At 44.7% G+C, this 23709-nt stretch overlaps 1 long non-coding RNA gene across 3 annotated transcripts in view; it reads left to right on the forward strand.

Moving 5' to 3' along the window:
* Positions 1 to 23709, forward strand: part of LOC109285789 (uncharacterized) — a 111485-nt gene that overhangs the window by 52666 nt on the left and 35110 nt on the right. The window contains exon 3 of one of the 3 annotated variants that reach the window (XR_002093631.2): positions 22412 to 22616. The exons of the other annotated variants lie outside the window; for them this stretch is intronic. This is a non-coding gene — a long non-coding RNA (uncharacterized LOC109285789). Of the gene's footprint in view, positions 1 to 22411; positions 22617 to 23709 lie in introns of those variants that run through there. 3 annotated transcript variants of the gene reach the window in all.

The following is a 23709-nucleotide window of genomic DNA, read 5'->3' on the forward strand; positions in this document are numbered from 1 at the left end:
CGGGGAGCCAAACGTCCACGTGTGTCTGGACACAGCCTATGAGAGGAAAACATTCCTTTCTGGTTCTCAGTGGATGTGTCTACGCATTCATTAATATGCTTTTGCCACTGCCCATTAAATTTAGTACCTCTAATGTGAGGTCTTAACCAAATGTGCATTAAACTGCACTAATGAGCAGTAGCAAAAATTCACACCTTTTTACTGACACAATGCAGAGTAGCTTAATTTTACTGTGCATTAGTGCATTAGCACAGTATTTGCTTTTTTCAAGTTGCAGCAAGGGAAGTTTAAGTTAGATATTAAGGAAGAACTTTTTCACTAGGAGGGTAGCAAAGCACTGGAACAGGTTACTCAGAGAGGTTGTGGAATCTCCGTCCTTGGATGTTTTTAAGACCTGACTAGATAAAGCCCTGGCTGGGATGATCTAGTTGGGGATAGTTCTGCTTTGAGTAGGGGGTTGGACTAGATGTGACCTCCTGTGGACCCTTTCAACCCTAACTTTCTATGAATCTATGATACTATGGTCAAAGATTTTATATGGGGCTACCAAAGTTCTAACAGCACCTAAATAAGTGTTCTCATTTTAAAGTAGTCTGAGTGTCTACCACTTCTGTTGACATTAGTTTTGACCCAGCTCATCTGCATGTTTGATCATGAGAATGCTTTCATTTATATTCCTAAATAAAAAGGCAGGATAGTGCAGGATTAGGGTTTACCTGACGAATGAAGGACCTGAGTTAAACTCTTTGTTTTGCCACAGACACTCTGTTAGGTTAATTGGCCACAGTCTCTCTATGACTCTCTGCATCTCTATGCCAGGGTGTCAAAGATATGGACCATGGAGCCGTATCATCCTGCCCATGGAGCCATATCATCTGACCCATGGTGCTTCCTACTCATACACCACATGCTGGCTCCTCTCCTGTATACTGCGTGTGGTGCATGGAGCCCATACAGTGCAGACTGCACATGGTGCAGGGCGAGTTGGGTGTGTATTGCATGTGGCACCTGTGCCAGACCAACTCTGCATGCCAGATCCAGGGCCAGTCTGGATCAGGCCCATAGACCAGCTCTGCATGCCAGATCCAGTGCATGGCCCAGACTAGCCCTGCAAGCTTCATGTAGAGTGTGTTCCAGACTGGCTTCATGAGCCACATGCTAGGCCAGGTTCTGCACAAGCTAGATTGGGGTCAGTGCACACACCACATAATGTGTTTTCACTGGAGCAGCCCTGCAGGCTGGATCTGACAAGTAGGGCCAGTCTGTGGACCTAATCTGGCCAGCCCCGTGCCTCTCATCCAGCCCCGTGGGACTGGGTGAATTTGACACCCTTGCTCTAACTCAGAGAAGTACTGTTTTAAAAACAGTAAACACATTAAAAACGGGGACGTGCTTGAGTAATAAGGTAACGAGGGATTGGCAGTTATGGATTTAGGGAGCCTTGTTTAGGCTTCCAGGTTTGAAGTTTGTAATTTTACATACAAATTTTAGGTAGGAGGTAGACAGACAGGCACAGCACATAGGATTTTGCAAACAGCTTTATACTATGACTCATCTTTGCTGTGTATATGTTGCGTTCTGCATTGTTTTAAGAACCCTGTGCCACAAGGATTCCAGCCCTGATGATGTGGCACTAAGAACTCCAAGCCCTCGTTATTTCTTTTTAGTTTGTCAAATAGAAGGTACTTGTATTACCTCCGCCTCCTTTTGTGCGCTGGATCCCTACAGACGTGGCAATTTACTGAACTGCTTCCCAGTTATACAGTATGCAAACTGTAGGTCCTCTGCACTGAACATGACATCAAAGGATTCAGCAGTTCCAAATTAAAAGCAATGTGAAGAGTGACAGACCATATATCAGAAAGAGTCTTTTAGACAGCGTTTGATAATAGCACAGTTTGTTGTATGGATCCTTAGAACAGTTGATTTACAGAATTTAAATTGTGTTATTTATTGTATTGTGACCCTCATACATAAAATAAATTACTGCTACTGCTTGAGGAAGGACTGCAAGATCAGGAAACCAATATTTGCAAATGTGTCTGTAAGTTATTGTGAGGAAAAACTTTCACCTCCTTCTATATAATCTTTTCAATCCTTTTGAAAGGCACAGCACAGAAATCCACAAGGCAGGCTGACTCAGTCTGAGACTTTTAATTTTAAGTGCCTAGACCTCCTATAAGTAAGTCCAGGCAGAGGAACACCCTTATCCAAACAGGGTTTTATGTCCCATGCTCCACGTCATCTTGCAGTTCTCAAATCCCTGGAAGGGGGTTATGAAGACTGGAAGAAAGGGGGGAGGGGAGAGCACTTCTCTTCAATCTGCAGGCTTTCTTCCACTCTGCTAAAGCATTTGCATCTTCACCACATAGGCACATGGTTTGCCAACATTCTTTCCAAATGCATTTCTTCTTCCCGTTGTTTGTTTTGGAGCTCAAAAAAGGTTTATTTCATTATTTTTCACACTGGAAAAAGCAATTTTAGCACTCCTTATAGGTACTGATTTTATTACATTTAATTTGCAAAATGCTGTCTTTTTTTAAATCAGGGTCTCAGCTTCAACAAATGCAAACCTATTTGTATGAGGGGTATTAGCATTGTCTCTAACATTCACAAGGAAATAACATACAAGTAGAGAAAAAGGATACTTCCTCAGTTCAGTGGTTTCGGTAGAAGATACATTTTTAATGAGTGCAGCTGTTTTGCAGCTAAAGGAAAACTGCATTTTGCAGCAAGAAAAAAAAATAACAAGAGCATGAGCAACAGTCTCCAAAGTGGCAATGGGAGGAGCAGCTTTAATGAGCAACAAATGTCTAGCTTTTTTAAAAAGCCGAGTGGGGAAGAAATTTCCCTCTTCTTTGCCAGAACACAAACACTGTATGTGGCAGCTTTTTTTTTTTTAAGTTTAAAAAATGAACTGGTTCTCATAGCTGTGTAGCTAGATTTTCATCTGGAAAACACATGCAGATTGAGGCAGGATAGATCCAGGGAGTTGGACAGACTGTGCAGACTAAGATAAAAGGAATTTTGGGTAGGAATCCTGCCAAGAGAACACTTCTTGTTTCACTTTGTGACGTGTCACAAAGATCCAAATCATACCACCTACAGACAGAAGCTAGGTGAAATACCATGAATAACCTTTCCCCTTGTACCTCGGCTAATGAAATCTGCTACAGTTATGTACTACTCAGAATAAAAAGCAGACATTAAATAGATATTAATTGTTAAAAGTTTGTTATTTGGGGCCTTTAATTATTATCTAAGAAGTTCTAAATGTGTCCAGGCCTCTCCAGTATTTTCGTTAATGACTTGCACAATGGAAAGTGCAGTGGGTATCATGGGTGACTGATGCGTCCTGAGTCAGCGACTGGGGGGATGAGGGTCCTCGGCTGCCGATCTTACTGACAGCGGATCCTCCCTGCAGACAATCTCACTGACCAAAAAGCAGCTGCGCTGCTTCCGGATGTCCCACGGTCCTTCTGGAAGTGGCATGGCCGCTTTTGCTGATGACCCTGCTGCCCGGCCAGTGCAGGGCACTAGCACTCTTGCCTGCCCCTCACCCATTGCCTAAACAGGAAGCATGGCCTGACAGGGGGGCACCAGCACTCTCAGGGGGTGCACGTGTACCCCCGATACGTCACCACTGGTAGATATAATTTGTGGATAATATCAAACTGGGAGGAGTTGCATGCACTTTGGAGGACATCAGAGGCACAGATAGAAACTTGGGAAGTACTAACTATACAACAGCACTGGATAAAAAAATCTGAGTCTACTACTTCATGATATCATAAAATTAAGTAAGTCAACACCATGATGCTGCAAACCCTTATTCCCCATCCCAGTCTCTCTCTCTTTCATATATATTTTTTTTTTCATAGACATTAGGGCTGGAAGGGACCTCGGAAGATCGAGTCCAGCCCCCCGCCCAAAGGGCAGGAAGTCAGCTGGGGTCATAGGATCCCAGCAAGATAAGCATCCAGTTTCATCTTGAAGGTGTTCAATGAAGGCGCTTGAACGACCTCCGGTGGCAGGCTGTTCCAGATCAGGCTGTTCCAGTTCCAGGCTGTTCATCTGGGGTCAGATACCAACTTCCAAATCAGCAACCTAACTATCGAGGGGAAGCTCGGTGACAGTGACCATGAGTTGATCACCTTCACCATCTGCTGTAAAGCTGGCAAGTCAGTCAGTAATACAGAAGTCCTTGACTTCACGAAAGCTGACTTTGACAAGCTAAGGAGTCTTGTTGGTGAGGCCCTAAGGGGCCAAAACCCAAAGGGGAGGGGAGTTCAGGATGAGTGGTTCCTCCTCAAGGAAGCAATCCTGGATGCAGAGGAAAGGCAGCAAAAGGGCACAACAGCCCCCTTGGCTCTCCAGGGAACTGGCAGACCTCCTGCATCTTAAATGGAAGACCTACAAAGGATGAAGGACTGGAACCACCACCAAAGAGAAATACTCTGCTCTGGTCCGGACCTGCAGAGCACAAACAAGGAAAGCCAAGGTTGCGTTGGAACTCCAGCTAGCTACAAATATCAAGGACAATAAAAAGTCCTTTTTTAGATATGTGGGGAGCCGGAGGAAAAGCAAGGGCAACATTGGACCCCTGCTAAACCAGACGGGACAACTGACAACCGATGCCATGAAAAAGCAAACTTGCTTAATGGGTACTTTGCATCAGTCTTTCATCAGTCCCACGGGACACCCCTGCCCACTGTGGGTCAGGGAGGCCCGGGTGAGGGAGATTCCTTGCCCTCCATTGAAGCTGACCTCGTGAAGGAACACCTTGACAAGCTAGATACCTTGAAGTCAGCCGGCCCTGACTGTTTACACCCAAGGGTACTCAAGGAGCTGGCAAGCATCATAGCTCAGCCCCTGCCATGGATCTTTGAGAACTCCTGGTGCTCTGGTGAAGTGGCTGAAGATTGGAAGAAGGCCAATATGGTGCCAATCTTCAAGAAAGGGAGGAAAGTAGATCTGGCAAACTACAGGCCCATCAGCCTGACCTCTATCCTGGGGAAGGTCTTGGAAAAGATTATCAAAGAGGCTATCCTTAACATGGGTTTGTTGCGGGTAGGTCTTGCTTGACCAATCTCATTTCCTTTTACGACCAGGTGACCTATCACCTGGACAAGGGGGAAGAAAGAGATTGATGTCATATACCTTGACTTTAAAAAAGCCTTCGATCTAGTATCCCAAGATCACCTGTTGGCAAAACTGGCTAACTGCAGCCTTGTCCTCACCACGATCCGCCGGCTGGGGAATTGGCTCTGCGGTAGGACCCAGAGGGTGGTGGTTGACGGAAGCCAATCGTCTTGGTGCACGGTCACCAGTGGGGTCCCTCAAGGCTCTGTCCTAGGGCCTGTACTGTTTAACATCTTCATCAATGATGAGTCATTGGTGTCAGAAGTGGGCTGGCCAAAGTTTGCCGACGACATCAAACTCTGAGGTAAAGCATCCACACCTGAGGACAGGAGGGTGATCCAGGCAGGTCTTGACATGCTCATGAAATGGGCAGATGAGAACCTGATGGTGTTCAATGCTGAAAAATGCAAGGTTCTCCACCTTGGGAGGAAAAACCTGCAGCATGCTTATATGCTTGGCAGTGCTACGCTGGTTAGCACTACAGATTAAAGGGATTTGAGGGTCATGATTGACCACAAGATGAACATGAGTCTTCAGTATGATGCTGCGGCTAGAAAAGCGAGCAAAATGCTGGCTTGCATCCATAGATGCTTCTCAAGCAAATCCCGGGACTTCATTCTCCAGTTGTACTCGGCCTTGGTAAGGCTGCAGCTGGAGTACTGCGTCCAGTTTTGGGCTCCACAATTCAAAAAGGATGTGGAGAAGCTTGAGAGAGAGCAGAGGAGAGCCACGTGCATGATCAGAGGTCAGGAAAACAGACCTTATGATGAGAGGCTGAGAGCCATGGGACTCTTCAGCCTAGAAAAACACAGGCTCAGGGGTGATCTGGTGGCCACCGTAAGTTTATCAGGGGTGCTCATCAGGATCTGGGGGAAGTCTGTTCACCAGAGTGCCCCAAGGGATGACAAGATCGAATGGTCAGAAACTCCGCTGTGACCATTTCAGGCTGGACATAAGGAAGAACTTCTTTACTGTCCAAGCCCCCAAGGTTTGGAATAGACTGCTGCTGGAGGCAGTTCAAGCACCCACTCTGAGCGCCTTCAAGACATATTTGGATGCTTATCTTGCTGGGATCCTATGATCCCTGCTGACTTCCTGCCCATGGGGCAGGGGGCTGAACTCGATGATCCTCCAGGGTCCCTTCCAGCCCAAATGTCTATGAAATCTATGAAAATGTATGAGCCACTGTCTGGTATTATTGCTCAATGTGTGAATTCCATCTACCCCATCTGTAAAGATTGCAGCTTTCAATTAAGTACTGTGCTGTTTGTTGGATGCCACATTCCCACAACAGGCTGCCCAAGATGTTCATGCTGTTTTGAAGCATCCACTTCCAGATTTCAGTCTGTTCAGCTTGAACCATGCTTCTCCATCAAGGTCTTGCCCAATGAATGACTCATTTGGTGTTGGTATAAAATGCTGTAGGAATAGATCTGACCTTTCCCAGTGGTTGGCCCACTCCATTGCTGCCCATAGGTTTGGTTCAGCATCCCCAATCTCTTCAAAGAGCTTTTGGGCTTCATGTATAAGTTGTTTACAACTTTTAAGGCTCTTAAGCCACCATCTCTTTGGGTCTTCAGTTAATAGTTGATGGAGCAGGTGATTTTCATCATCTCTTGCTTATATTGCCAGTAATGATATTAGGGTCTGTCTTATATCACTTAGTTTAATGTCCAAGAATACAGGGAGTACGTCTGTGTGTGTGTAAATTGTGCAGCCTGTTATGAGTCTCAGCGCACTACTAAGTACAGTGCAGAGCATTTTAGTGTGACAACTTCTGGACTATACAGGACCACAATATTGTGTTGGGGCATACACCATTGCAAGTGTAGTGGTTGTGGGCACTTTGAAGTTGGCACCCCATGTTGTGCTGGCTAAACATCTCAAGGCATCTACCTGTGCAGAGACTTTACTGCTGACCTCCTGAATGTGATTTTTATAGGTGAGGGAATGGTCTAATGTGACTCCTCGGCAGGTTGGGGTATGCTCATGGGGAAGAATGTGGTTGCCTACTCTGACATTCATAATACTCTTGGCTCAACTATTGTCCAGGTGAAAGAGTGATGATACTAGTTTATTGATGCTTAACTTTATGCGCCACTTGTAAAGATGATGGGGTAGTCAGTGATGAGGTCCATGTCATTACTGAGTATCTTTTCCAGTTCTTTCATGTTAATTCCTTGGGTACTATGGCAACATTGTCAGGTACATCACTTAGATGTTGTATGCAGGACGTCTGAGGTATATACATTGAACAGTATTGGTGCTAGCACTAACCCTTGGGGGACTCTGTTCTTCAGAGTTTGTATTCTGCTTTTCTCTTCCTTGACTAGTCATTAACTACAGTGTCATACACACAACCTGCGAGATATTCTTCCATACTTGTTCCTGGTGAGGCCTCAGCTAGAGTCCTGTGTTCAGTTGTAAGCACTGTTTTTTAAGAAAGGTATAGAAAAAAATGGAGTGTCTAGAGGACAGAAACAAGAAAAACATCAGGGCCCTAAAGCAAAACCTAAAGTGAAATGTTGAAGGAACTGTGTTTGACTTTACTAGAAGACAGATGGTTTTGAGCGGGGACCTTTCTGACAGATTTACAAAACATTGTTATAAAAGGAGAGCATTCTCAATGTCTACTAAGGATAAGGCAGGTACTAACTGACTTAAATTTACTGCAAAGATTTAAATGAGAAACTAGGAAGGTAGCTGCAAGGATAGTTAAGGACAGGAAGAGACAATCAAGAGAGAGCTTAAGAAGACATCAGTGAAGGGATGTTAGGGATGGTTTAGGTATACATGCTCCTCTCAGAGCAGGGTGCCGGGGGTATAGAGAAGGTTATCTTTTGAGGTTTCATTGCAGCCCTACATTTCTAAGATCAAGTCCTTCTTTAAGTATGTCATGATACTTCAGATGTGCTTACTTTTTAAAAATAAAACAAAAGAAACACCCCCCTCCAAGCCTGTATTTTTTGGCTACAGCGACAAGGATTACTTGCTGTTTAAGAGTTTCTGTTTCTAAAAAGTTTTAGAAGAATAGTGTGATTCTGTTCTGTGTCTCACAATTACCTTATTCAAAAAGAAAAACAGATTCCCTGCTTTGTCACATATAGTACACTACCTTTTACTAGGGTTGCCAACTCTGAATGAAGCTATTCTGGGAGATTTGTTTCCCCCCAGTATGATGTAATGTCATTAATAGGGGTGCACCAATAGAGTTTTTTTGGGCTGATACCGATGGTTGATTTTTAACAAGTCATATTGGCCAATACCAATCCGATTGCCGATACACAGCTGGGGAGCTTGGAGAGCAGTGTCCTGCTGTTAAGTCTGTTGTGGGGGAAGAGGCAGGGGAGGGAAGGGGTGTGTGGGGGTGGGGGGCAGATTGAGGCCTTCGTGGCAAGGGTTGGAGTGGGACGGGGCAGGTGCTGCACAGCCAGGGTGCAGCATGGGACGGAGCCACGAATGACTTGTCTAGGGGTGCATGGGAGGCAGCTCCCATCGCTATTTGCACCCTGGGAGAGCATGGGGAGCATGTGCCCCCCAGATCTGTGTGCAGGCTACTGCTGTGGGCTGGGGTCAGGGTGGCACTGAGGTTTTCCCAGTGCGGGGTTGGGCCGGACTGCACTCAGGGCCGGAGGCAGCAGTGCTGAGAGAGGGGTCACGGCGGTGGGCTGCAGCCCCACCCAAATTCACTGTAGCCCCCATCCCAGTGCTGCTGCCACCTGCCCTGAGTGCAGCCCAACCCAACCTCCCCGCTGGGAAGAGCCTGGCACCACCCCCAGCCCCAGCCTGCAGAGGCAGCCCACCCTCACCCTGCGTGCAGATACAGGGTCACATGTTCCCCCATGCCTTCCTGGGATGCATGCACTGGTGGAAGCCACCCTCCCTTTGTGGTCCCCAGACAAGCCACTCGCAGCTCTGTCCTGCGTCCTGCCCCAGCTGTGCAGCGCCTGCCCCTACCCCAGCCCCAGTCCCTTTTTCACTGCTGGGGCCTCGATCTGCCCCCCGCTTTCATGTCCCTTCCCTCACAACAGACTTATCAGCCAGACCCGGCTGCTCTGCACCCTGCCAAGCTGCACTGCAGCTGCGTGCATGCACTGGGCATTTATCAGAGACATTATTGGCCACATCAACCAAAAAAATCCAACTGCCAATACTGTCAATTTTCCTTATATCAGTGCCATTCCAAAATGGGACCAATATATCTGTGCACCTCTAGTCATTATTTGTACTGTTCAACTGATTCATAATATCAGTCTCCCAGACTGCTTTCAAAGTCACTAGGACATCGATGCCAATTCCGGTAGACTCCCAGCCAATCCGAGAGGGTTGGCAACCCTACTTTTTACCCAAGCTTCCCTAAGCACTTCGCAACTTTTTAAGTTCCAAACTTTCAGGTGTCCATTAAATGTGTCTATCTGGGATGGAGCTACTTAGATACTTGGCTGAACATCATCTATTCCAGTTGACATCAATAGAAATTGTTAGTCCTCAGGTACTCTGAAAATGGAGCAAATCAAGTTGGGCAATCAAAATCAGAGGCATTCAGAATTACTAGTCATTTTTCTAGTAAAATTCAGATTTTCTGATACTGATCCTCTGTCTTTATCATTAGCTTGTGGTAAAAAACTTACCTGATCCCCCCAAGCCAGATCCAGACCACAGGGCTCCTTCTAGGCCAGAGTAAGACCTACCTCTGGTGGTGGTGGTGTGGGACTGAAACACATGTCCCATGGGGATCCTTACCCTTGGTTTAGGCTGCCACTCCCACTTGCCCCAGCCCCCCAGGAACGCTGTGTGCAGGGTGAAATGGCTCCATGGGGTTTGCTATGTTTTTATACCTCTTGCTCAAATTTATACTATTTGAACCTTTCCTACACTATCCAACAAGATTTTGGGCACAAACACAATTTGACAATCCCTGTTGATTTTGGGTGAATCTTTGTAAGTCATCTGTACTGTAAAGAGACCCAGGTTATACTCTTCCTTATAGTTCAAATAATGAAAAGGAGACATTTTTCACTGAAAAGACTATATGAAGAGATTGTAGCAGAGAATTATATGTAGGTTTATGATAATGGACTTTCCAAACGAGTTGGGTTTTCTTTTGTATCTGGGGTTCAAATATTCTTTAAACCTTTGTATTGATGCCTAACATCTAGGCTTATGTTTATATCCGAGATTATTACAGGGAACTTTAGAGAAAGTAGTAGTTCCTTTTTTTTTTGTTTTCCAGATTATGATTTGAAGTTCACTATAACAGTCTAAAAAACCTCACGTCAGAAATATGCAAGCAATTAGTTTTGCTTTTTATTAACAAGTAGCTTATTTAATTAATAAGAATTTTCATACTCATTTGCAAATTTGCATTTCTACATTTGCATTTGCAGATGACACCAAGTTGAGTGGAGTTGCAAACACTCTGGAAGTTAGAGCTAGAATCCAGAATGACCTAGATAGCCTGAAGTAATGGTCTGAGGTTAATCAAATGAAATTCAACAAGGACAAGTGCTAACTCCTGCACGTGGGACAGAATAATTACATGCACAAATACAGACTAGGGAATGACTAACTAGGCTGCTGTACTGCAGAGAAGGATCTGGGGGCTACAGTGCACCATAAGCTGAATATGGGCCAAAAGTGTGCTTTTATTTTTAATGGGAATGTCTCTTCTAAATCAAGGAAAGTGATTCTTCTACTCTATTTGGCAGTGTGCTCATGTGGTTATGTTAAAGAGCAACAAACATTATTAGAGGCCCAAGAAGCATGATTTGTAAGAAAAGGTTGAGAGAATTAGGGTTATTTAATTTGGAGAAGAGAAGCCTGAGGGAAGAATGTGATAACAGTCTTCAAATACCTAAAGGGAAATTATAAAGAGGATAGATATAGATTTTTCTCTGTGGGTATAGGGGACAGGATTAGGAGCAATGGCTTCAATGTGCAGCAAAGGAAATTTAGGCTGGGGATTAGAAGGAACTTTCTGATTATGAGGATAATCAAGCACTGGAACAGGCTACATAGGCTGTAGAATCTCCATCCGTGGGCATTTTCAAAAGCAGGTTAGACAGACACTTGGCTGGGATGGTTTCATCATGGATGATACTGCCCTCAGCTAGGGGGCTGGACTAGATCTCCAGATGGCTTTTTTGGTGATGCTGACTGCACAGTAGCTCGTTACTACTGCATAGTAGTGTTTTGTGTAGATGCGGCCAGTGGGCACATCTACATGTTCATTAATGTGGAGTGATTACGGAGCATTTAATTTAGTACTTGTATAATCAAGTACTAAATAAATGTGCAGTAACTGGAGTCACTGCACAGCAGCACCAGTGAACACCTTTTTAGTGACATGACTGCACAGTAGCCTAATAATACTGTGCAGTAGCATATTAGCACTGTTTGTGCTATGACATGCTACTGTGCAGTATTATTGAGCTAGTATGGTTAGTGTCTTGTGTAGATGCACCCACTGACCAATAATTTCACTTAGACCAGGGGTAGCAAGCCCAACTGATTTATGTGACTGCAGCACTTGCTAAGAATGGGATTCTGTTTAGAATTTTATATTGATTAAAGTATATAGAAATGTTCAGATTGTCAGACAGCTGATATTAGTAGTAATTCTGAATTTATAATATGCATTATACTAATCACTGTTTATTAACCCACTGCTGTTGTTCTGTTGTAGACTCCTTGTCTAACATGCAGGAGACCTGGGTTCGTTTCCCTGATGCATTTTACTGGCTATGTACATCAAGAACCCCAGAGTTAGATGAAAGCAAGGAAGGGTAGTCATTTGGTCCCTTCTGCCCTGAGACGGATGCTTTGCAGGGTCTGTTCTTACCTGCTTTAGGTACCATCTGTCTCTGGGGATCATTTTCCATTGGAAATTGTCAGGCTATAGGAACAAGCAGCCTGACTCTCCTTCCCTCTTGCAGGACATAGAAGCTTCACAATGTGGCCTTACTGGACCCAGAAATGAGGTCCAATGTGTTCTGGTATCTCGTTTTAGGTCTTTGGTGTCAAACAGGTGATTTGCACCATTACTTGGAATGCAGATTCCACTTGACGTGACTGGTGCTTCAAGTCCTAAAGGCCCTCAAGCAATAGACTATACATGAACATTGCACATTTCCTTCTGTAGAAGGATTTTCCACTGTGAGATGTTCTCTCCCTTCTGGTCATGTATGCCCTGATGCTATCCTGTGCATAAAACTCCCACTGAAGTCAAAATTATGTAAAAATAAATAATAGAAGACATCCCATAATTATTCAGTTGTTGAGGAAACTATATAATACTGCATCAAAAATATGGGAGCTGTCCTTTTAACAGTCAGTAATAACCTGACAGTATGTAAACCTGATCTAAAATTACTTAGCAAGGACAGTGAAACATAAAATATTCTAGCATTTTCTCAATTACAAGGTAAAAAAATTGCTTCCTTTGGCAATCCACTCTTACAACCTGGACAGCACTGAGATATGAAAATGCATTTATAATAATGACAAATGACAAAGGACATTAGTTTTATAAATTACAGACATAATGATTTAGAATTTATATTGTGATAAAACCTACAACCTACAAACAAATTAGGCTCCGGTGTGGCACAAATTAGGCACTATATGAACATAGGGTATGGCAGTTCTTACTACAAATGGTTTGCCTTTCTAAGGACTAGACATAGTGCCCAGTTGAGACCAGAATTTAGTCCTAAGTTAAGGAGAGCATTTGTGTGGCAAAATTTCTCTGTTAAGAGACTCTCAGTCCTTCCTGCTCTGAGGTGTTTTTTGGGGGTAAGATACCTGGGCAATTCCCTTGTGCTCCGCATGGCTAAATCATCAAACATGCAGGTGGAAGATAGGAGGGGCCCATGCCTCTGCCAGGAGCTCCCACATATCTGATGCGACTCTGCTTATGGTTCTTCCTGTGCACACAACTTCTGTGGGCACCTGATGGAGCATTCTGTGTACAGAACTGAAGGACGAGATCCTTGCTTGTTTCTAGTTGTTGCTTTGCTTAATTTAACATTCTTAACAAAAGGGAAATGTTTTTAAAGTTAAAAAAGGAAATGAATTATAAAGTTAAATCATAACTGATTCAGGTAGAAAAGTTAGCAACGTTTAGGGAAAGACCATACCTTTTTGGCACAGCTTAGAAGGAAGGGGAGGGCACTAACTACACCAACCAAACAGTAGCCAGCCCTGGAAGAATTGTATTTCAGACACCCCCTCCTCTCCAAAGCACCCCTTTTCCACATAAACAGCCAATCCTTTAAAATGGAAACATTAGAACGTATACATACTTCAGCTCCAGAACTCAGCAGTTTTGCATGGATACATTATATACTGCTGCTTTGTAAACATCTGCTCTGCTACCCAACTCAGCAAATGCATTACTGTAAAAGTGACCTTTAAAATGTGATTTTTAAAAGTGTTTTGATGTCTTGGGATAATATTCAACATTTGCATAAGTGATAAAAGTATCTCTAGATCTTCCAACTCTTTACAATGGAGGTTGTTACCATTATTCCCACATAACATGTAAGGAAATTAGGGCACTGAGAGGCAGCATGATTCACCAGGCCAGTGACAAAGCTAGAGTGGAACCCAAGTCTTGAGTCTCAACCAGTGCTCTCTCTATTAAGTGATTTTATAATGGGAAGCATTAAAGGCATCTTGTAGTTTAGCAGAGAGGGGCTTTTTAAAAACCCAATCTTTATGTCCTCTTTTCCTAGACATGCATCATTATTTATGCAGAGAAAAGAAAACAACTTCCCTTCATTTTCAGATTAGTGCATGTGCACATGTGTGTGCTCATGTGTGTGTGCATGTGCATGCGTGTGTGTGTATTTTACTTGGTTCCTTTTGCTCCCTAGAAAAAGGCTTTATGAAGCCTGAAGAAGGTCAGTGGCAGACATTTTATTACTGTAGCTCATCACATATTTATATAACCAAAGTAAAATCTGTTTTCTGTTAGGACAGAGTGGAGACCAGAGTAAGGATTTTTTCTGTATGTTAACAGATCCAAAATTTGTCTGGAAGTTGTGCCAAAACAATACCCTAAAAAGAATGCAGCTGGAAGTTATTAAGGAAGCTTGCAGTAGACAATGATTAAAGCGGGATGGAATTTCTGCCTAAACCAATCAAATGCTTTTTTTCAAGGTTGGAGTTAGCCTTATGAATATTTAAGACATAATTCCACTCCTTTCCCTCCTAAAGACAATTCCAAAGTCTTCTGAAATACCCTCGCTCCACATCTGACCCCTCCTCCATATTTTGAAAGTTCACATTTCTTTGCTTTTCCTCTGTTATTTTTCCACAGTTACAGTGGCATAATTCAGCTTCTCTCTTACTTTGAAGCTAGTGCATTTGCTAGCAATTTTATTGTTACAGTAGAATTTCAGTGCTATAATTTAGCATGGGAAAGGGAAGGTAACTTGAAGAATCAGGTCACAAATGAACATTCACCTTAGATTTTAAATCCTCAGCTGAGACAAGCTACTTTCCTCAATAGTAGGACAGAGCTCTGCAATTTCATCCCAGTGGTTTTTTTGCCAATTTAAACTCTGGATGCATTAGGAATAGCCAACTACATAATTTTCTTCCTTCCTTGACTCCCTCCAACATTCTCCTAGCACCGCCTTCTGCATAGCCTAGCTGATGATATATAGACCGTATTCCTTTATTATTCGACTTGAGGCCTAAATGGATTCAAATCCTTCTTAAAAATGTCTGCAAACTAAAATCTACTCTGGTACAAAACAGGAACAACTACCATCCAGAACACAATTACAACTTTTTCCAACTGGAATTGATAATGAGCAGAACTGTTACAATTACCCACTGACAACACTTCATCCCCATCACACACACTAGGACATTCTTTTAGTTGCTACACATCACAGACTGATATATAAATGGCTCACTCACCAAACAGCATCCCTCCTACCTGCAGAGGTCATGAGGTCTGAAATGATATGCCAGTAAGGGTTCTGTCAAGAAATCCACATTTCTATCCAATCCTGTTGTTTAGAAACACCATCAGTGTAGCCCCTGAGCTTCAGTTGTTATACCTATAAGAGAGAGACGCTTTACTGTAAAGAACTTTATGAAATACAGATGAAAAATGCTACATACATGCAAAGTTACCACTGTTAATTTTGAGTAGACTGGTTCCAGGGAGAATGGAGTTCTACTCCTGGTCCACTGCTAAATTACACTATGAGTTTAGGCAAGTCACTTTATTTTACTGCCTGAGTCCATGTGTAAAAATGCAAGAGTATGGCTATTTATAAGAGAATTATGACAATTAAGTAGTATTTGGATGACAACTTCAAGGTCTGCTGTAAGTGGTCATCACACCCATCTGCAACCTAAGCAGTTACAGAAATTTATGAAACTTTAAAAATAGCTATAAAAGCCTACAGAGGATAGAAATGTGCAGGAAGAACTTCCCTGCTAACTGCTTCCCTCCCACTCCCCCCAACATGTTTTATGGTCCTTCTAGTGTCAATCAGTTTCTGTGAGTTCTGTAACATCACAGGGCTAGATACTTGATAATGAAGTCAGGAATTTCATCTGGGAAAAGCCCTACAGAGAGAAGCCACTAAGCAGAGAGGATCAGTGCTCAGTAATTCTTATTGATTCCAAATAATCATCATGTGCTCCACCCAGTGGCTGCATAGACTGTTGGCAGAGGTCAGAGGAGGTAAGTTGTTAGCACAATTGATCAGGCCTGTGGGGCTCTGGAATATCACTGGTTGCACCTGATCTTCACTCTCCTTCCCCTCCGGGAGCATTAGAGGGAGTAGGATGCCGGTGGTTATAGTGGGCTACTCCTTATGCAACTATGTAAATATGGTTACATGGAAAGCCACGTAAATAACATGCAAAAAACCCTAGGCCTGAACAAGCAAATGGATGGGAAGGTAGCGCTCATCCTGATTTGGCTTCCCTAACTCACATCACTGTAGTAGGCCACATGACCCACATATTTGTTTCAAGATAAAAAGAAACTAGATGTTTTACTAATAAACTAGTAACTTATTTCCACACCTGAGTTAATGTTTCTAGCTAGAGTTAGAAACAGTCAGCAGGGCTCTGAAACAGGAGCTACATTACCAGGAGCAGCTAACAGACAGCAGAATTGTGGAAGAAGGGCTAGCTTGATTAGCTGAATATCAAGACCATTAAAAAGGAGAGAGGGCCATTAACACCTGCAGAATAAAGAGTTTAGAAGGAGTCAAGTAGGTTACAATGAACCATGAAGTCAATTGACTCTGTTACTGCTGCCTGAATAGAAATGTTGCTGCCACTTCCTGGCAGTTGGTTCTAAACTTTGGGTGCACCACAAATCAAAGGGGAGTCCAACTGCAGCCCTAGATGCACCCCTGAATAGGGCTAACTAGAAGTTACATTAGCTTTTGCATTCCAGTTGTTTTAGATGTTTATTAATCCTATGATGTTCCACAGTGTTTGTGCATTATGAATGTGTATAAGCAAATTTATGGTCTTTGTGAAAGACAATGAAATTCTGCATGCAATACTGCATTAGCCCATCAAACCAGAAGTCATGTCTTCTACAGTAAGAACTAAGTTACAGAAGAGTGATTTCCTAGGGAATGGTGATAATGTGGTCACAACAAAGGCTGAAAATTTGAGCCCTTCTACCACTTGTGTGCATCTTCTATCATTTTAGATTTCTGCTTCTGTAGCTGACAGTACCGGTCCTCTAAGCTACCATGAATCATAGAAGTACTTTAGAGACTGAAATTAGAAAATAGCAAAGGAGGTAAACTTTTTGCTAACAAGAGTACCACAGGTAAACAGACATAATTATAGTCAAACAGAACTTAATAACTTCTCTAAATAATCATTAGGAAGACCAAGACTTGCAGCTATGTGGTAAAATATCCAAGAGCAGCAGCAGGCATGACCACTGGAATGCAGTGGATGGAAGTGCCAAGGTTTCCAGACACTGAAATAGGAGCATTTCCAGCTTGAGGTGGGTGTGGGGATGCTGAAGTTTCTAAGCTGCAAGGGAAAAAAAACAGCTTTCCCTTCAGATGCTTTGTATTTAGCTGTATGTAGATATTTTCTTTTTCCAAGGTACTTTTCCATTCTTGCTTTTCTCACATCTTCTGATGTTACTGTCACTGTACTGTGTATATAAGAACCTTGTATATTTGTGCCAACATATCCATTGGAGGAGGGACAACCAGGACTGGTTAACCCAAAGGGGGAAAAGGTACAGAATGATAGCCAGGTAGATTTAGTGATAAGGTAATGCTTGTGCTCTTCTGCTTTGTGCAATGACTTTTTGTTAAGAAAAAACACTGGACCCTAAACACATCTCAGAACACATCCTGCAACACTCCTATAGGGTTTCCATTGTTATCTCTCAGTCTTTTGTAATCTGGTAATATTAGGCAAATAGACCATGCATAAAACCGCTATTTGGTGACCCATATGAAAAGAACTGGTGGTCTCAGTCCGCTTCCTAAAATGGAGATATTCAACTTCTAAGCAAAAACACACATCCAAGATCCCAACAGGTACAGTTGTTGGCAATTAGGCATAAAGATCACCTACTCACTCTTCCCTCGCACTTATCTCTCACCATCAGAACTGAGACACACTCTCACTATGTGTGCTATTCTAGTCTTTTGAAGTCTCAATATTTGGGTCCATCCAGCTAAGAAGCTTCACAAGGGTAGTGAATCTGGTAAATTACATTCATCCCTCCATCCATCATTTTTTATTTACCCTGAAAGTTATCCCATAATAATGCTGTACAGGCCAACAATTAAGAAGGAGAAAGGAGATCAATTATTATGTATGACTAATCAGGAAATAGATGCTCACCTGGGCACTCAGCTGGGATGTGGAATTCAAAGCAGACACTTGACCTAGATCTAGAAGAACCTCAAATTCTTGTTGTCTAGCCAACTCTACTAATAACCCCTTATGAGTTGTCACCACTGACGGTCTATTGAAGCATCTTGCTTGGAAAGGAAGAGTCAAAGTTTGGGAACTAGGCTAGGCTAATAATCCTCCTCCTTGTTGCAGAACAAGAGAGGCAGGGCCTGGATGGCTAATATCCCCAAAGAGGGCCAGTGTGGTAAATGTGAGGGAGGGGTGGGCTCAGAGATCTAAAGCTATCCAGAGTACCACTGGGAATGTCTATACAAGATGTTTACAGCAGAAGCTGATTAATTAGTTCCTCAGTAAATGGCTCGGTGTTTACATGTGCACCCCTATTAGGGTGCAGGAAACTAATAAACTCTGCAGCAGCATAGTACTTGTAAATACAAGTACAGTAAAAGCTGCGCCATCTGGCATCTTACAAGCCATCATGCTCCACTAACCGGCATGCCGGCTTGTAAGATAAAGTGAAACTGGAAGTGCCCACCGTGGCACTTCCAGTTTCTCTGAGCCCCCATGGCCTGGGGCAAAGCAGCCAAGCCCCCATGGCCCAGGGGCATAACAGGCTGCGTGGGGCCATGTGAGGCCCACCTCCCTGCGGGCTCTGGAGGAGGGGCGGCGATGCTGCGGGAGGGGCGAAGGGACGCCCCAGACGCGGCGGGAGAAGCGGTGGCTGTGGCCACTCAATTAACTGGCATATTTTGTTATCCGGCATTCCCCATTCCCAGGGGATGCCAGATAACAGAGCTTTTACTGTACTATTCTGCTGCAGAACCTGCTACAGAGTTTTTGCATGCGTAGCAGGACACATGTAGATACTGTCCTGGCTGGCTGGGGCATGGGGGTGCTTCAGTGTGGGAGCAGCCTGCTGCTTAGCCCTGCACTGAACCACCTTTGTGTCCTATCCAGCCCCTCCACATCACATTTAGCCCAGTTGGAGCAGCCCCAGGCTGGCAGGCTGACCTCAGGGCCCCCCTGCTAGGCAGGGCCGCTCCAACCAGAGTCCTCATGCTGCGCATGAATAAACTCCAGAGCTGGTTGCTCCAGAGTTAATTGCTCCTGGGCACATATTCAAATGGCACACCTGGGGCCAAAAAACTCTGGAGCTATAATCTCTGGAATTTATTCATCTGCACTAATTGCATGTATAGACGCACCCCCTGAGACCTAGATGAGGTGGCAAGTGATATAAATACTCATAAGTGTAAAAAAAAGCTTCTCTCTCTCCCAAAATTTCAATTTTTCAGAAAAAACCCAAAAAATTGATCCCCAAATGAGTGTGTTTTCCACAGAAGTTGACTGTTATTGATTTTAGGGTATTGCCTTTTCATCAGAACACTGAAAATGTTTAGGGAAGTAGGCACCTTCCTGAAAAAAATAATTTAACAGAAACCCTTAATTTCTGCCAAACTCATCCAAGAACTGTGAGGAAATGGCCTGAAGAGGTACAGGGAAGCAAGGAGAGGCCTAGAAGAGCCAATGCTAGCCTCTTAGTGAGCCTAGAGGGCTGGGGAAGGGGAAAGTTGAGTTACACCTTCAAAGGGAATAGCAAAAGGTTTTTCAGTTATAGAAATAAAATAAGGAAAGTGATGGGGCCACTGTGCAGCGAGGATGTGGTTGAGATTAAAAATAATGTAGGTATGGCCCAATAATTAAATGAATACATGCATCTGTTTTCAGTAAAAAATATATGAACCCAGAGGCAAGGAAGGATTGCTCTGAAGTGGAAGCAAAACTCAAGAAACTTAATGCATTCAAAATAGGGAGTCCTGACTATTCCACCCTAGAATTCTGAAAAAATTGGCATGTGAAATCACAGGTCTGATAACAAGTATTTTAAATAAATCTATCAAGTTAGAAGTGGTACCATGTAAATGGAGAATAGCAAATGTAATACCTATATGTAAGAGGGGGAGGACCATTATCTGAATTTAAAAGGCTGTGTGTAGACAAAACAAGGGGCATGGGTGGACGACACTTTATAGCAGGCTAAATGCTTTTGCACTGCTTTAATCAGGGGCGGGCAATTATTTTGGGTGGAGGGCCACTTAGCAAGTTTTGGCAAGCTGTCGAGGGCCACAAGAGTAACCCTGTCCCTTGACAGGTGCTCCTCCCCTTGGTCGCCATCTTGGGACTGGAAGTCTTGCCCCTGACCTCTGACTGTTGCCACTGGAAGTCCCTCCCCTTGCCCCTGGAAGTATTCCTTCGGAGAAGAGGGTTTTTGCTTTCTTAGAACCGGGAAAAAAAACAAATTATGTACTAAAAATCAAATACCCATAATATTATATTTTAATTCAATTAAAAATATATATTTTTGTCCTGATACCTGTGTTTGTGCTTTATATGTAGAAGTGATTACACAATAGCTCAAAATGTAGTCTTACTCTTGTATAGTGTGTGGGGTGTACAGCAGTGATGAGGGGTATGGGTGGGTGGGTGGATGTGGGGTTTGTGGGGAGCTGTGGATATGTGTATGTGTGGGTGGTATTTGTGGGATGTGTGATTGTGTCTGGAGGAGGGTGTGGCTGTGGGGTTTGCAGGAAGGGTTGCAAGTGGGGAGCCAGCGGGGCACTTGCTGCCCTAAGCCTCATGGCTGCGTTTGTGCTCCGGTGGCTCCTGCTGCTGCCAGGAGGCCAGGGGCTGCCAGGGAAGGGCCTGTCAGGCTTGGGGGGCAGTGCAGGGGGCTCCTGGAGTCACTGGGGGTGGCATGAGTGGGTGGGGACTGGCCTGGGACATGGGAAGCCCAAGGAGGTGGTGCAGAACTTGCATGGCGTGCCTGAGGCTTGGGGTAGTAAAGGCTTGGCTGCCCCCCACCACGGGCAGCCCGGGCATTGCCACCACCCTGGGGGGATGGCCCAGCCAGCGCTGGCTCCTGCGCGCCCCCTCGCTCCGAGCCCCCCACCCCAGCCCTGTGGCCAGATGGGGACCAGTGTGCCCCTCAACCTCCTCTTACCTAAGGTTCCCACTTCAGCATGGGCAGGAACAGCCCCATGGTCCTCTGGCTGGGGGGGTGGGGCAGGGTGGGCCCTGCTCTTCCAGGGGCCTGCTGTGGCTTCCTCTGGGTCCCACTGCCCCTGGCTCCTGTCACTTCTGACTAGAGCCAGAGGCAAATGAATATTAATTTTTAAAAAATTTCTAGGGACCCCACAGGCCAGACACAATGGCCTGGTGGGCTGGATCTGGCCTGCAGGCTGTATTTTGCCCACCCTTGGCTTTAATGGTGTCGGTGTTTGCGTGCCTCAGCAGCGTACTGCCCATTAATTCCTGCCACTGTAGCAAATTTGGTGGCGTAATGCACCTTAAATGACTCAGGACACAGCAAACTAAAATTCCTGAGGAGTTTTAGTTTGCTGCCCTACCAGCTACAGAGTGAAGCACTGGGCTCCGTGCAGCTTGAGCTCAAGGCCTCTGCAGGAAGCCCTGCTGGCAGTGTGGCAGCAGCCCGGGAAGACAGCTTCACCCAAGAGAGGAAAAAAAGGAAGTGGTGAGCCTGATTTTTTTTTTCCCATCCCCCTGGAGTCTGCCTAACTGCCTGAGCTGCACAGGGGGTCCAGTGCTTCCTTTCACGGCTGCGGTGCCCCTGGGACTGCCCAAGCCGGGTGCCTGTGGGTGGATGCCACCTGTAGGGGGTCTGCCGTTGCCATGGAGGGAAGCACCAGCCCCACCCTGCAGCCCAGGGATCACTCCACTGACTGGAAGCTTGCTGTCTCCTCCCCGCCGCCAGGCAGGTTAGTCAGGTGTGTGCACAACACGGGGGTTTAATCGGCCCTAAATTGAAGTGGTATTTTTAAAAACCCATCAATTCAATTTAGGGCCCCTGTTTCATCTACACACACACAGTGAGTCAGATAATGGTAGATTAGGCGACTTTAAAACAAATTTTGAAGGAAAGAATAATTAAAAATATAAAGTAAATGGAAAATGGGATAAAATGTTACATAAGATTTTGAAAGATAAATTGTGTCAGACTAACCTGATATCTTTTTTAATAACCAGTTTTCTAGATAAAGGATTGAGACATATTCACCTTAAAATATGCCAAAACCCATTGCTAGCATCACTTTCTCTTGGCGATAAATTTTGGTTCCAGATCCTGCTCCAAGTCAAGGTGAAAGGGGGTTTGAACACACATTTTCCACATATCAGGTAACTGCCTGAATGATAGTGCTAGATAGTGCAAGGGGACTATAGATACCATCTTCTTCTGCATTTTGTGAATGGTGCCCTGAGCTTAAACTGTCCCAAAATCAACATGAAACATTTCTCTTGACCTATTTAACTTGCTTAGCATTCTGAAAAATAATAGTTATGGGGTGACCTGAACCTACTTTTTTTTCTTTTTTAGATGCTGCCAATAAATCAACAATTCAGCTTTATGCAATTTTGCTCCTCTGAATCTATTGTGTGTGAGTTACTTAAATGTTATGTTTTTAAAGCCTAAGTTACATTATGCCTGATGATATCCTTCTACTCAGAGAATGGTTATCATCAAGGTATTTTCTGAAGTAAACATAATCCAGTTTTCAATAAATAGAATTTTCAGTGGAAAATATCACAACATTTCTTTTTGCAAAAAGAAGGGGAAAAAAGAAAAAAATCTGAAAAGTACACCATTTCCTAGAAAGGGTCATTTGTTGAAAAACTTTCTGTTAAAAAAAAAATGAACAGGTCTATTAGAGTTGAGTTCACAGTGGAATTATCACATGAAAAGTAACATGGTCCTGGAGGCATAACTAGCTATGGCAGGTCCGCCTCTCCCTGTACCTCCTCTGGCTCTGGAGGCTCTGGCAGTGGGCAGGGCAGGAACACCAGCTGAAGTTCTCTGCTACTGAGCGGAGATGTAACCTCATTTTTTTGCCTCAGACTCCCATATTAAGTGTCCCCCAAAACTCTTGTTTTCAGCTACAGAAATACTGGGTGATGTCTCTTCCCAGCAGCAGCAAACTCCAGCTGCTGTCATTCCACAGGACTACATTACCAAGTGACCTTTCCTCACTGACATGTGCACCACTGCTGTTGCTCCAGCTTGCTGCCAGAGTCAGATCTGGGAGTGAAGGGGGAGTGGGGAATGGGAGGATGAGGCACCCTCCTCCAGTGCCATAGGGTGGGGAGCAAGTGGGGGGGCAAGTGGGGCAAACGCCCTGAGTGCCGAAGCAAAGAGGTGCCAACAGGCGCTGCCCAGCTGGGGTGGGCCAAGGGATGGAGCTACGACTGGCTTGTTTGGGGGGGGCACAGGCATGAATGCCGTATGGCCCCAGAGACTAGGAGGCATGATGACCACCTGCAGGCAGCAGCGTTGGCGGTGGGAGCATGGCAGCGGTGAGTGGGGAGCTCCCACAGGCAGCCGCGGTGATGGCAGCGGTGGGGGGTGGGCCAACCGGGGGGCTCCCGCAGGTGGCCGCAGCGCTGTTGGTGGTGACCACTTGCAGACACTGCCAGCAGTGTTGGCAATGGCCAGCGGTGATCGGAGACCGCCCACAGATGCTGCTGGCAGAGTCAGAGGGGGGATGAGCAGTAACCACCCACAGACGTTGCTGGTAGTGTCAGCGTCACTTTTTGCAGGGGGTGCACCGCCAACCTCACGGGGTGCACATGCACCTGCATGCACCCTCTATGCATCACCAATGGGTGCGGGGGTGGGGG

Source organism: Alligator mississippiensis, chromosome 5 (genome assembly GCF_030867095.1).
Source record: "Alligator mississippiensis isolate rAllMis1 chromosome 5, rAllMis1, whole genome shotgun sequence".
Lineage (NCBI taxonomy): Eukaryota > Metazoa > Chordata > Crocodylia > Alligatoridae > Alligator > Alligator mississippiensis.